This window comes from Rana temporaria, chromosome 1 (assembly GCF_905171775.1).
Source record: "Rana temporaria chromosome 1, aRanTem1.1, whole genome shotgun sequence".
Lineage (NCBI taxonomy): Eukaryota > Metazoa > Chordata > Amphibia > Anura > Ranidae > Rana > Rana temporaria.
This window is the reverse complement of record NC_053489.1, coordinates 59,344,368-59,359,004: the sequence shown is the minus strand read 5'-3', so window position 1 is coordinate 59,359,004 and position 14,637 is coordinate 59,344,368. Positions and strand designations below refer to the sequence as shown.

The 14,637-nt window shown below is 45.1% G+C and overlaps 1 protein-coding gene across 1 annotated transcript in view; it reads right to left on the bottom strand.

Moving 5' to 3' along the window:
• The window catches only part of SLC1A3 (solute carrier family 1 member 3), a 130,622-nt gene extending 122,515 nt beyond the window's left edge, over positions 1-8,107 (bottom strand). Inside the window, exon 1 of the mRNA XM_040338438.1 lies at positions 8,013-8,107. The gene's annotated coding sequence lies outside the window, so the exon portion shown is untranslated. The remainder of the gene's footprint in view (positions 1-8,012) is intronic.
• Between the last annotated feature and the right edge of the window lie 6,530 nt (positions 8,108-14,637).

Below are 14,637 nucleotides of genomic sequence, written 5' to 3'. Positions count from 1 at the left end.
TTGACTTCAGTGGCATGCAATACCGCATGTGGCCAGAGGTGGGTGGGGCACTGGAGAGCCTCGGAAATACTTTGGAAGGCTCAGGGACACCTCGGCTGAACTCGGAAAGGCTCGGTAACTGAGTATTTCTGCATTTTTCAGAGTATTTCTGAACGGCTTTAAACTACTTCGATCGGCTCTGCTTGGCTACGTCGCCCCGCACCTCTGGCCAAATGCGGTACTGCACACCGCTTTGGCTTTTATCCTGCTTCTTTTGCGAGACAACACTCGCAAACCGAGTCGAGTTTTTTTTTTTTTTTTAAATGCTCGTATTGCGAAATGCTCGTTAACCGCGTTACTCACAATCCAAGGTTTCACTGTATTAAAGTGGATGTAAACCCGAAAAAAAATGTTTTTTCTTTGCTGTCACAATGTACACTATAAGATTTCCTATCATCTGTGCCCAGTCTTGCCACACCGAGTTAATCCAGCTCTAAGCAATCCTCTTTTATTGTTCAGTGAAATAAAACGGACTTACAGAGAAAAACCTTAGTCCGTTCCGCCCCCTTGCTGTGAGTGACAGGTTATTTACATATCTCATGCACTAGCCTGGAGATTTTTTAATTCCCACCCCCACTCCTTTTCTGTCATGCGGCTTTTCTGAATTTTGACTGGATATTAGTGATCATTAGTGTTGAGCAGAATACGCCATATTCGATTTCGCGATATATCTCGAATATATATTCGAATATTCGAGATATATTCGCTAAATTCGAATATTCGTGATATTTTATCGAAAGTAAATGATTGCGATTTTTCGCTATTGCGAATGCGAAAATAATTGCGATTTTTTGATAACTGCGGTAGGAGCACTCTGATTGGCTCAGAATATTCGTGATATTTTATCGAAATATCGCAACATGCGAATGCGATATTTATTGCGCAATTCCGAGAAATGCTGGAGGAGCGCTCTGATTGGCTCAGAATATTCGTGATATTTTATCGAAATATCGCAACATGCGAATGCGATATTTATTGCGCAATTTCGAGAAATGCTGGAGGAGCGCTCTGATTGGCTCAGAATATTCGTGATATTTTATCGAAATATCGCAACATGCGAATGCGATATTTATTGCGCAATTTCGAGAAATGCTGTAGGAGCACTCTGATTGGCTCAGAATATTCGTGATATTTTACAATACAAAATAATTGCGAATATTCGGCAAATGCGGAAGGAGCACTCTGATTGGCTCAGAATATTCTTGATATTTTACAATACAAAATAATTGCGAATATTCGGCAAATGCAGAAGGAGCACTCTGATTGGCTCAGAATATTCTTGATATTTTACAATACAAAATAATTGCGAATATTCGGCAAATGCAGAAGGAGCACTCTGATTGGCTCAGAATATTCTTGATATTTTACAATACAAAATAATTGCGAATATTCGGCAAATGCGGAAGGAGCACTCTGATTGGCTCAGAATATTCTTGATATTTTACAATAGAAAATAAAAAGTGTTTTGCATTGGTGGTGATTCTTTACTCTATCCATCTGTCACAGCCATTTGTCAATCAAACACCTTGAAGATTGAACACGTTCATGCTGCATGCTTTGGACTTTTTTTCACTTCACATATCAAAGACATTTTTATGAAAGATTATTTTTCTATTATTGGGACTATATTTCTTTATATATTTGTTTCACTGTGTATTTCACAAGTTATTTGCGCTTGCTTATTTTATAATTTGCCCACATGTCTTGTCACTAGACATATTTTTTATTCTTGTAGAGCGACTCCATTTTCTGTCTTGTATTAATTTATGTTGTATAACATTTTTGAGTTGCTGCTGTATTCTCCCCTTTTTTAAGGTATGCGCAATTTTTTCCTTCTTACAAAAAATAATAATATCAAACATACAAATATTCATAACATACACATACACATACACAAAGCCCCCCCCTTTTGCATCAGAGACAATCAGAGTTCTCCTACCACAGTTATCGAAAATTCGCAATCATTTTCGCATTCGCAATAGCGAAAAATCGCAATTTTTTTTTTTTCAATTTGGCAACATAATAGGATCGCCTCAGCTTAGCTACTCGGCCCAGGGTCTCTAATCATACCAGCAATGCTTTTAGACGTCGATAGGATGTGATCTGTTTTAAAAATCAAATTGAAAAAATGCGAATATTCGGAATTGCGAATATTCACCGCGAAATTCGAAATATAGCGCGATTTCTCGAATATGCTATATTCGAGTCGAATATTCGCAATGCGAATATTCGTGAGCAACACTAGTGATCATAGCAGAATTTAGTGTAAGGGGAGTGTAGAGGAGGGCGGGGAGTCTTCTGACATCACGACTCCACCCACCCAGCTCCAGACAACAGATCCACCCACAGAATCTGCAGTTTTTCAGTTCTTATAACAGACAGAGGGGAGACATTTGACAGGTAAGGATACATGCAGGAGGCATTTAGATCAGCACTATGGCAGTCGTTTAGAAAAGATGAGAGTGGGTTTACATCCACTTTAAGGGCAGTGTAGTGGTTAGCACTTTCGCCAAGCAGCAAAAGGGTCGCTGGTTCAAATCCCGACCACGACACCACCTGCTTGGAGTTTGCATGTTCTCCCTGTGTCTGCGTGGGTTTCCTCCGGGTACTACAGTTTCCTTCCACACTCCAAAGACATGCTGGTAGGTTAGTTGGATCCTGGCCAAATTGGCCCAGTATATAAATGTATTTGTGTGTGTACGACTGTGTGTCCCAAGCGTGTCAAGATCCTACGGGGTAAAATGACTGCACCAGCCAGTAAGACACTAGCTGCAAAAAGCGCCTAGAGGCGATTCAGTTCGCATGTGTAGCGCTATACAAGTCATTCATTCATTCATTTAGTCAACTAAAATGTTTTAGTCTACAAAATTAACACTGTCTCCAGCTAACACTTGCAGTTACAGCAACAGCTTTTTTCCCTTTTGAGATAAAGGGCCAATTTGGCCGGCGTAGCGCATCCCATTTGCACTACGCCGACGTAACATAGTGAGGCAAGTACAGTATTCACAAAGCACTTGCTCTGTAAGTTACGTCGGCGTAGCGCAAATGGGCCGGCGTAACCCCACCTAATTCAAAGTAGGCATGTAGGGGGCAGGCTACATTTAAATTAACCGTGACCCCATGTAAATGAGGGCCGTTCGCACGGCGCATGCTTATAATCACGTCGCAAATACTCCCTACAAAACGACGTTGGCTCAATGCTTTCGTCGTTTGCGTAAGCATACGTGAATGGGGCTGGGCGTAGGTTACCTACGCCCAGCCCCATTTATGTACGCTTACGCAAACGACGTAAAATCCGACGGCTGTTCCGTCGTCCATACCTTGCATGGGCTGCGCCATCTTTTTGGTGGTTTATCTTTACGCCGGTGTAAGTCTTACGTAAACGGCGTAGCTTACTGCGACGGGCGTACGTACGTTCGTGAATCGGCGTATCTTGCTCATTTACATATTCAACGCGTAAATTCACGTACACGCCCCTAGCGGCCAGCGTAAATATGCACATAAGATACGGCGGCGTAGGAGACTTACATCGGTCGTATCTTAGCAACAGTGAGGCGTATCTCATTTTAAGAATGCGCGCAAAGATACGACAGCGCGCATTCGGACTTACGACAGCGTATCTACTGATACGCCTTTGTAAGTCTCTCTGAATCCGGCTCAAAGGTGTTACATCAATTAATAAGCACTCTCATCAGTGCTAAATGATTTTTCTTAACCCTCTAACTGCCACGTTTGCTGGACATCTTGGACTGTTAAAAGAAGTTGAAAAAAAATAACAGACTTACTGATCAGATCAACAGGTGACAGTAAAGGAAAAAAAGCTTAAATAAAGAAAACTAAGGAAGCCACCTGAGATCTGGTAAACTGCAATATATACTGCATTTATGTGTTTGGGTATAAAACCGCTTATTTTGGCGAAATGTCTAAATTGGTCTCTTAGCATGTGTGCCTATGAATTAGGGACCTAAGATTGTAAGGTGGTGGGTATCATTTAAAAAAAAGTTATGGCGCCAAACAAAACAAATTCCAAGTGAAATCTAGAAAATGCTGCCCCTTTTTCAAGTGAACAAATCACCCATAAATAGATACAATTAACAAAATACAAAAAACTAAATATAAAAGGACGCCATCCCTTTACAGTGGAACCTCAGATTGCAAGTAACGCGGTTAATGAGCTTTTCGCAATATGAGCAATTTTTTTGGTCTCGCAAAATGAGCAGGATTTAAGCCTCTGCGGTGTGCAGTACCACATTTGGCCAGAGGTGAGGGGGGGCGCGGAGCCATTTGGAAATATTCAGAGACACTCAGGCCCAGATTCTCAAAGGACTTACGACGGTGTAGCGCCATGTACGCCGTCGTAAGTCCGAATGAGAGCCGTCGTATCTATGCGGCTGATTCTTAGAATCAGTTACGCATAAATTTGGCTAAGATACGAGCGGAGTAAGTCTCTTACACCGTTGTATCTTAGTTGCATATTTACGCTGGCCGCTAGGTGGCGCTTCCGTAGATTTCCTCGTCGAATATACTAATGAACTAGATACGCTGATTCACGAACGTACGTGCGCCCGGCGTAGCAAGATACGTTGTTTACGTAAGACATACGCCGGCGTAAAGTTACTCCTCATAAAGCAGGGGTAAGTCATGATAGGTATGGATGTCGGAAACGTACGAACAGCGTTGTGTTTTACGTCGTTTGCGTAAGTAGTCCGTGAATGGGGCTGGACGTAAGTTACGTTCACGTTGACTAGGCATTGAGCGGGCGTAATTTAATTAGAAAATTCGACATGATACTGAGCATGCGCACGCATGCGCCGTTCGTTAAGAACGTCAATCACGTTGGGTCACGACACATTAACATAAAACACACCCACACTAGCCTACTTTGAATTACGCTGGCTTACGCCGGCACAGTTACACTACGCCGCCGTAACTTTGACCGCAAGTTCTTTGAGAATACGGGACCTGCCTCACAAAGTTACGGTGGCGTAGTGTATCTGAGATACGCTACGCCCGCCTATAGATAGGTGCTTTTTTGAGAATCTGGCCCTCAGTTCCCAAGTGTTTCCGAGCCTTTCCGAATGCAGCCAGTTTCCAAGTATTTCTGAGTCTCTCTGGCGCCCTCCCCACCTCTGGCCAAATGTGGTATTGCATGCCATAAAAGTCAACGTGGAACAAATTATTTTCGTTTCCATTGACTTCTATGGGGAAACTCGCTTTGATATATGAGTGCTTTGGATTACAAGCATTCTCCTGGAACGGATTATGCTCGTAATCCAAGGTTCTACTGTATATTTTGATTTTTGTACCTAAGGTTGTAAGCTCCTTTGAGGCAGGAACTGATGTGAATGCACAATATATGTAAAGCGAGTGAATTGTTCTTGCGTTATAGATACCTGTAATAAATAAGTATTTGTGTTTTCCTTTCCAAGCCTTTACCTCGGTCCACAGCCTAATCCTATAATGTTCTTATATAAACAGCACATTTTCATGGTTTGCAGTTGCCTGTGCTGAAGGAGGAATTCACAAATATGGGTAAGGCTTTATTAAATAACATCGGGGTCAATCCGTGTTTGCTCACTTGCTTTGAACGAGTGATAAAAGACAATCAACATGTCTTAGGGAAGAATAGGATTTCCCAAAGTTTTAGAGGGAACCTGATTGGTTTTAACCAATCACTGGCAGGAGAAATTTCTGATTTACATTTTTTCTGATTGGATGTTTAAATGAACAAAGAACATTGATTGATTTACTAAAGGCAAATAGACTGTGCACTTTGCATATTGCAAGGGAATTTGCTCCAGAGTTTAGTAACGAGGTGAAGCTTCACTTTGCAAAAGATACCCAATCACATGCAAGGAGAATAAAAATGTTTTTGCTTGCGCATGATTAGATGATGGAATGTCAGCAGCGGTTTGCCTCATTTACTGAGCTCTGGAGAAAATTCCCTTGAAGAGTACAATTGCACTTGCAAAGTGCACAGTTTATTTGCCTTTAGCAAATCAACCCCATAGATTTCCAGAACTTTAACTACCGCATCCCTTAGTATTGTAATTGCATCCAATGCCTTAGCAATGCTCTATGGGGCTGATTTACTAAAGTGATCTGTCTGCTCCAACTTCCCCAGAACCTGAATTCTGGAGCAAATTCCCTTGCAGGGTGCAACCACACTTGCAAAGTGCACAGTCTATTTACCTTCAGTAAATCAACCCCATAGATTCACAGAACTTCAAGCACTACATCCCTTAGTATTGTAATTGCATCCAATGCCTTAGCAATGCACTACAGGGCTGATTTACTAAAGTGACCTGTCTGCTCCAACTTCCCCAGAACCGGAATTCTGGAGCAAATTCCCTTGCAAAGTGCACAGTCTATTTTCCTTTAGTAAATCAACCCCATAGATTGATAGAACTTTAAGCACCACATCCCTTAGTATTGTAATTGCATCCAATGCCTTAGAAATACTAAAGTGACCTGTCTGCTCCAACTTCCCCAGAAACATATTTCTGGAGCAAATTCCCTTGCAGAGTGTAACCGCTCTTGCAAAGTGCACAGTCTATTTTCCTTTAGTAAATCAACCCCATAGATTCACAGAACTTTAAGCACTACGTCCCTTATTATTGTAATTGCATCCAATGCCTTAGGCCCCGTACACACGACCAGTTTCCTCGGCAGAATTCAGCTTCCGACCGAGTTTCTGGCTGAATTCTGCCGAGGAAACTGGTCGTGTGTACACTTTCAGCCGAGGAAGCCGACGAGGAGCTCGACGAGGAAATAGAGAACATGTTCTCTATTTCCTCGTTGTTCTATGGGAGCTCTCGGCCCGCCGAGCTCCTCGGCGGCTTCAGTGCTGAACTGGCCGAGGAACTCGATGTGTTTGGCACGTCGAGTTCCTCGGCCGTGTGTACGAGGCTTTAGCAATGCACTACAGGGCTGATTTACTAAAGTGACCTGTCTGCTCCAACTTCCCCAGAACCGGAATTCTGGAGCAAATTCCCTTGCAAAGTGCACAGCTCTATTTTTCTTTAGTAAACCAACCCCATAGATTTACAGAACTTTAAGCACTACGCCCCTTATTATTGTAAATGCTTCCAATGCCTTAGGAATGCTCTACAGGGCTAAAATACTAAAGTGACCTGTCTGCTCCAACTTCCCCAGAACCGGTATTCTGGAGCAAATTCCCTTGCAGAGGTAACCACACTTACAAAGTGCACAGTCTATTTTCCTTTAGTAAATCAACCCCATAGAGTGATAGAACTTTAAGCACCACATCCCTTAGTATTGTAATTGCATCCAATGCCTTAGCAATACTAAAGTGACCTGTCTGCTCCAACTTCCCCAGAAACATATTTCTGGAGCACATTCCCTTGCAAAGTGCACAGCTCTAGTTTCCTTTAGTAAATCAACCCCATAGATTCATAGAACATTAAGCACCACATCCCTTAGTATTGTAAATGCTTCTAATGCCTTAGAAATGGGCTGATTTATTAAAGTGACTTCCCCAGAGCTTGATTTGGGTATTTAAAGCGAAATCACAAATTTTAAGAATTAAAGGTCAATCATGCAATCATTTTCCTTCAACATTATCAGATACAACGCTGCTGCTCCATCAGCATCACTCATCAGCAATAAAGAAAAGATTGTTGCAAATGAGAAGCAGATTTTGAGAAGCGACTGACGGAATGTTCACAATTCTAACAAGTTTGTGGATAATAAGTAGCAGCAGCTCCAGCCATTCCTATCAATGAAAGAACTAGTGTTTGCTAAAGAAAAAAAACAAAAACAAAACAAAACAAAAAAATGACAACAAAGTAATTAGGACACAAAAATGGATACAAAGTCCTGCAGCAGCCAGCTGGGATGTGAGATCTATAGAACTGCAGATTTATGTAACACTTTACTAGGGAAGGCATGACATCCAAGTCCTTATTCTCACATCACTCTACAAATCTGATGAGAGATGAAGAATGACTTACCTTAGTGGGGAGGAGATGAGTACAGGAGCCCAGAGGAGACCCAGAAGACAGACTGAACTTGGGAGCATGTGTTCCCCTGCAAACTACTGTGACTGTATGACTTAAGGAAAGGGGAGGAGACCAGAGAGAGGGGAGGGGGGGGGGGGGGCAGGGAAAAGTTCTAGCTGGTAGAATAGGAGCTCTGCTTCTTGAATATTGATCAGCTTTGGTATCCTTGTTTTTTTTTTTGCTTTTTAGACCACTTTCATGCTTTGTCAGATGTACTTTACATGGAATGCCAAACCCAAGTTTTTACCAAAATTCAGGATCTTCTTAGAATAGTCTTTGGTCCTATTGCACAGATTTTAGAAAAAAAAAATGCTCTTTACAAGGAAATCTGAACCACATGAGTATGCAAACCTAGCAGTAGCTGAATGCAACTACAGTTGAATACAGTTTTATGTATAGAATACACTTTTTTTTTAACCTTTTAGTGCCGGTTCACACTACCGCGACTTGGGATCCGACTTGTACACTACTGAAGTCGCCCCGACTTCAGAAAAGGTTTCTGTACTACTTCAAGACGACTTCTAGGCGACTTGTACCCATAGATTTTAATGGAAGTTGCCTCCAAGTCGGTTCACACTGGGGTGACCTAGGTCGCCTCAAGTCGCGCTGCATGAAGAAATGAATGTAAGTGAATGGAGCCGTCTTAATGTACACTACTGCGGTCGCTCCGACTTGAAAAAAGGTTCCTGTACTACTTCAATCCGACTTGTAGGCGACTTGTATCCATTGATTTCAACGGAAGTCACCTTCAAGTCGGATCCCGTTTGCAGTGAGGCAACTTTACAGGAAGTCGCCCCAGTGTGAACCTGTTCTAAGGCAAGCACCTCCCTCCCACAGGGGAACTCCACGCCAAATTTTAAATAAAAAAATGGCGTGGGTTCCCCCTCCAGGGCATACCAAGCCCTTAGGTCTGGTATGGATTTCAAGGGGAACACCCTACGCCGAAAAAACGGCGTGGGGGTCCCCCCCAGATCCATGCCAGACCCTTATCCAAGCACGCAGACTGGCCAGTCAGGAAAGGGGTGGGGACGAGCGAGCGCCCCCCCCCTCCTGAGCCGTACCAGGCGGCATGCCCTCAAGATGAAGGAATGGGTACTTTGGGGAAAGGGCCCCCCCACCCCAAAGCACCTTGCCCCCATGTTGATGGGGACAAGGGCCTCTTCCCGACAACCATAGTCTGCGGGTAGGGGTCTTATCGGAATCTGGGAGCCCCCTTTAAAAAGGGGGCCCCCCACCCTATGTGAATTAGTATGGGGTACATCATACCCCTACCTATTCACCTGGTGGAAGAAAAAAGTCAATAAAAAAAAACACTACACAGGTTTTTAAAGTAGTTTATTAGGCAGCACCGGGGGTCTTCTTGCGACTTCGGGGGTCTTCTTCCGACTTCTCCCTTCTGCCGGGCACCACCGCTGTCTTCTTTCAGCTCTTTTACCATCGGGGGCCCGGTCTTCTCCCTTCTTCCGACTTCGGGGGTCTTCTTCTGACTTTTGGGGGTCTTCCGACTTCTCCGCTCTCTTCTCCCGCTCTCCGGTTGTTTTTCCCTTCTGCCGGGCACCACCGCTGTCTTCTTTCAGCTATTTCACCATCGGGGGCCGGTCTTCTGCGTCGCCTTCTTCTCTTCTTCGATGTTGACTCGACGCTCCCTCCCGATGTAATGCCGGGTGTGCGGTGCGCGGCGATTTATATAGGCCTCTTATGACATCAAAGTCCCAGCATGCTCTGAGTGGTGACGACATAATTACCCCGTCCCCTTATGTCGTCACCACCCGGAGCATGCTAGGACTGTAACGTCATAAGAGGCCTATATAAATCGCTGCGCACCGCACACCCGGCATTACAGCGGGAGGGAGCGTCGAGTCAACATCGAAGAAGAAGGCGACGCAGAAGACCGGGCCCCTGCTGGTGAAAGAGCTGAAAGAAGACAGCGGTGGTGCCTGGCAGAAGGGAAAAAGAACTGGAGAGCAGGAGAGGAGAGCGGAGAAGTCGGAAGCCCCCCCGAAGTCGGAAGAAGACCCCCCGAAGTCGCAAGAAGGGAGAAGACCGAGCCCCCGCTGGTAACACTTTACCCATGATAGGTGTACTGTAAATCGTGTGAATCTAATCATTAAAAACTCATATACAGTGTAACATATTAATGTCAACAACTGGTGATCCTGTTATATGGTGAAAAAGCTCTGTCCTTGTCACCCCTTTTTTCTCCTGCATTGTCACTCTGTCACATGGGCTTCCAGAAGAGACTACAAGTCGCCGTTTTAACCACTTCAACCCCGAACCATTTGGCTGCCAAATGACCGAGCCACTTTTTGCGATTTGGCAATTCAACTGACAATTGCGCGGTCGTGCGATGTGGCTCCCAAACAAAAATTGACGTCCTTTTTCCCCCACAAATAGAGCTTTCTTTTGGTGGTATTTGATCACCTTTGTGGTTTTTATTTGTTGCGCTATAAACATAAATGGAGCGACAATTAAAAAAAAAATACAATATTTTGTAATTTTTGCTATAGTAAATATGCCCAATTTTTTTTAAAAAAATGTTTTTTTTTTCTCAGTTTAGGCAGATACGTATTCTTCTACAAATTGTTGGTAAAAAATCGCAATAAGCGTATATTGATTGGTTTGCGCAAAAGTTATAGGGTCATTCACAAACAAAGATACGACGGCTTTTGGCTAAGATCTGACAGGCGTACGCCTTCGGATCTTAGGTGTAATTCTCTGGCGGCCGCTGGGTGGAGTTCGCGTCGTTTTCCAGCGTCGGGTATGCAAATTAGCTGATTACGGCGATCCACGAAGATACGCGTGTTCGTCACAATCTCTTACGTCGTCGCTAGTCGGTTTTTCCCGTCGCAAAACTAAGGCCCCGTACACACGACCAGTTTCCTCGGCAGAATTCAGCTTCCGACCGAGTTTCTGGCTGAATTCTGCCGAGAAACCCGGCCGTGTGTACACTTTCGGCCGAGGAAGCCGACGAGGCGCTCGGCGAGGAAATAGTGAACATGTTCTCTATTTCCTCGTTGTTCTATGGGAGCTCTCGCCCCGCCGAGCTCCTCGGCGGCTTCAGGGCTGAACTGGCCGAGGAACTCGATGTGTTTGGCACGTCGAGTTCCTCGGCCGTGTGTACGAGGCCTATGGCTGCTTTTTCATGGCTTACATTTAGACCAGCCATGTTAAAGTATGGCTGTCGTTCCCGTGTCAAATTTCGAATTTTTTTTTTTTTTTGCGTAAGACGTCCGGGAATACGAAATTACTAGGGTTGTCCCGATACCACTTTTTTAGGACTGAGTACGAGTACCGATACTTTTTTTCAAGTACTCGCCGATACCGAATACCGATACTTTTTTTAAATTTTATTTTGCCAGTGGCACTAATATGCAGTACTGACGCTTGGACTGTCAGTTATTTTTTACAATTCATTTTTTTTTAATATTCTTTACTATATATACACACAATGCTTTCTTTTGGGGGGCGGGGGGGGGGGCGGTGTCAGTGTGTCAGTTTTTTTTTTATTTAACTTTATTATTTTTACAATTATTTTTTTTGTTTTTAGCAGCTCTGTTGGGGGGGCTTTGGTGAGATATTGGGGGTCTTAACAGACCCCTAATATCTCCTCTTTGAGACAGAGAAAGGGACTAAGGACAGATTCCCCAGTCCCTTTCTCTGCAGGCTCAACTGCACTGTAAATGAATGTAAAGGAGACAGCGGCTTCTCTACATTCATAAACTGAGACATCGTAACACAGTTACGATGGTCAGTTATGAATGGACAGTCAGTCATCACTGACTGTTCATTCAGAAAAGGGCTCCTTCCTCCGCTCTCCATCCTGACAGATCGAGGACAGAGGGGGGGGGAGAGCACGGCGGGGGACCGGAGCGATACACAGAGGGGAGTGGAGGACGGCGGGGACCAGAGCGGTACACAGAGAGGAGCGGAGGACCGGAGAAGAGCGCGGCGGGGGACCGATGCGGAGCGCGGCGGGGGACACGAGCGGAGCACAGCGGGGGAAACACTAGCAGAGCACGGCGGGGGAAACACTAGCAGAGCACGGCGGGGGAAACACTAGCAGAGCACGGCGGGGGAAACACTAGCAGAACACGGCGGGGGACACGAGCGGAGCATGGAGGGGGACACGAGCGGAGCATGGAGGGGTACTGATGCACAGCACTGCTGGGTACAGGAATAGAGCATTGACGGGGACCGGAGCGGTACACGGCGGGGGACAGAAACTGTACACGACGGGGGACACACAGAAGCTGTACACGGCGGGGAACATTACAGCTTTGAATAGCTGTAATGATTCGCTCCGCGCTGCGTATAGACACTCCCCCTTGCTCCGGATTGGACAGTTCACCCGAGCAAGGGGGAGTGTCTATACGCGGCGGGAAAGACTACAGCTATTCAAATGAATGCTGTAATGTTCCCCGCCCGTATTATCTAATCGGGGATGCGTCGTAGCGGCGGGATGCGTCGGCGGCGGGGGGGGGGGGGGGAGTATTCTATTTTGGTATCGGTGGTATTTGCGGGAGTACGAGTACTCCCTCAAATACTCGTAATCGGTCCCGATACCGATACTAGTATCGGTATCGGGACAACCCTAGAAATTAAGTTTCGCACGTCGCCGTTCAAAAAACACGTCGGGGCGCCGTAATTTCGCGCAAAGCACGGCAGGAAAATTCCGAACAGAGCATGCGCAGAACGTGCGGGAGCGCGCCTAATTTAAATGGTACACGCCCCATTTGAATTAGGCGGGCTTGCGCCGGACGGCTTTACGTTACACCGCCGTAAGTTTACTCGCAAGTGCTTGGTGAATCAGGCACTTGCGCTGAAAACTTGCGGCGGTGTAACTTAAAGACGATACGTTACGCCGCCGCAGATCTCTATGAATCTGGCCCATAGTGTCTACAAAATAAGGGATAGATTTATGGCATTTTTATTATTCATTTTTTTTACTTGTTATGGCGGCGATCAGCGATTTTTATTGTGACTGCGACATTATGGCGGACACATCAGACACTTTTGACGCTATTTTGGGACCATTCACATTTATACAGCGATCAGTGCTATAAAAATACACTGATTACTGTATAAATGTGACTGGCAGGGAAGGGGTTAACCAGTAGGGGGCAGGGAAGGGGTTAAGTGTGTAATAGGGAGTGATTCTAACTGTTAGGGGGCGTGGTTTACTGTGACACATCACTGATCGCTGCTCCCGATGAGAGGGAGCAGGCGATCAGTGCTGTGTCACCAGGCAGAACAGGGAGATGCCTTGTTTACCCTAAGGCATCCCCCCGCTCTGCTGTTCTGTGACCCGATCGTGGGACACCAGTGGACATTGAGTCTGCGGGTCCCGCGGGCACGGTCACAGAGACCACGGCAGGTACACGGACGCATGCCCGCTAGGGGGCAGGTTCAAAGCAACGTATATATACATTGCTTTGCCTGCCCGTGCCATTCTGCCAACGTAGATGTGCGTGAGGCAGTCGGCAAGCAGTTAAATACACATGGTGAAAGTATTGTCACCATCTGAAAACCCACCCTGACAAATGTCATGCAGTGAGCCATTGCTGGAATGCATGTAGACGGGAAGCATTTGGATGCCATAAAGAATTTGGTAAGTACATATGTACTGGACCAAACTTTTCAAATGTTATAGTTGTGGGATGGAGCATTGCAGTTCAGTAGGCTGAGCAGTGTCTACAGCATTCGCCATTTTTTGTGTATTTAACCACTTAACCCCAGGACCATATTGCTGGTCAAAGACCAGAGCACTTTTTGCGATTCGGCACTGCGTCGCTCTAACTGACAATTGCGCGGTCGTGCGACGTGGCTCCCAAACAAAATTGGCGTCCTTTTTTTCCCACAAATAGAGCTTTCTTTTGGTGGTATTTGATCACCTCTGCGGTTTTTAGTTTTTGCGCTATAAACAAAAATAAAGCAACAATTTTGAAAAAAAAAAAAAAATTTTACTTTTTGCCATAATAAATATCCCCCCAAAATATATAAAAATAAATATTTTTCCTCAGTTTAGGCCGATACGTATTCTTCTACATATTTTTCGGATTTTTTTTCCCGCAATAAACGTTTATTGATTGGTTTGCGCAAAAGTTATAGCGTTTACAAAATAGGGGGTAGTTTTATGGCATTTTTATTAATATTGTTTTTTTACTAGTAATGGCGGCGATCAGCGATTTTTTTCGGTACTGCGACATTATGGCGGACACTTCGGACACTTTTGACACATTTTTGGGACCATGGGCATTTTTATAGCGATCAGTGCTATAAAAATGCATTGGATTACTATAAAAATGCCACTGGCAGGAAAGGGGTTAACACTAGGGGGCGGAGAAGGGGTTAAGTATGTCCCTGGGTGTGTTCTAACTGAAGGGGGGGTGGCCTCACTAGGGGAAATGACTGATCGCTGTTCATACATTGTATGAACAGACGGTCTGGCATTTCTTCCCCTGACAGGACCGGGAGCTGTGTGTTTACACACACAGCTCCCGGTCCTCGCTCTGTAATGAGCAATCGCGGGTGCCCGGCGGTGATCGCGCCCGCCGGGCACCCGCACGGGAGTCAGGGA